The sequence below is a fragment of the Megachile rotundata genome, chromosome 9 (genome assembly GCF_050947335.1).
Source record: "Megachile rotundata isolate GNS110a chromosome 9, iyMegRotu1, whole genome shotgun sequence".
Lineage (NCBI taxonomy): Eukaryota > Metazoa > Arthropoda > Insecta > Hymenoptera > Megachilidae > Megachile > Megachile rotundata.
The window spans coordinates 6,784,992-6,786,032 of NC_134991.1; positions in this window are offsets into that span (position 1 = coordinate 6,784,992).

A 1,041-nucleotide genomic window follows, 5' to 3' on the forward strand; every position below is an offset into this window, starting at 1 on the left:
TATATTCAAAAATATGGAAACTTAGAGTTCAGAAATTTTTGAACTTCTAAATTCTCAATTTTACAAATTTTTAAATTAGAAACTTTGAAGTGCCAAAATTCTAAGATCCCGATATACCGATACACCGATTTTCAAATTGCTATATTTACAAATTTCTAGGTCTCCAAATATCTACATTCTGAAATTTCCACCTTCTCAAATTTCTACCTTCTCAAATTTCCACCTTCTCAAATTTCTAGATTTCCAAATTTCCACCTTCTCAAATTTCTACATTCCTAAATTTCCACCTTCTCAAATTTCCACATTCTCAAATTTCCACCTTCTCAAATTTCCACATTCTCAAATTTCCACCTTCTCAAATTTCCACATTCTCAAATTTACAGATCTCCAAATAACTATGTTCCCAATTTTCCACCTTCTCAAATTTCCACATTTTCAAATTCTCACCGTCCCAAATTTCTAGATTTCCAAATTTCCACCTTCTCAAATTTCTACATTCCCAAATTTTCACCTTCTCAAATTTCCACCTTCTCAAATTTCCAAATCTCCAAATAACTATGTTCCCAAATTTCCACCTTCTCAAATTTCCACATTCTCAAATTCTCACCTTTTCAAATTTCCACCTTCTCAAATTCTCACCTTCTCAAATTTCCAGGTCTCCAAATTTCTATACTCCCAAATTTACGAAATACAAAATCGTCAATGTCTCAAAGCTTCAAACACCCAAATTTCTAAATTTCTAAATTTTCAAATCCCATGTTCTTAAACTTCCAAACTTGCAAATCCCCAAAATCAGACACCAATTTCTAAAGTTCCCGATTTCTAAAATCCCCGAAAATTTGATGGTTGCTTTCCAAATTTCCAATATCCCAAAATCCACACTCCAACATCCCAAAATTCAAAGCCTCCAAACTTCTCCCATTTTAAAGAAATTACTAAAATTAAATGAGATTTAATTCATCCATAAATTATCCAAAGATCCATTACGTCACAGTAATTATGTAAGTGAAATTTGTAAATAGTTCTAAATGAAAGGTAAAC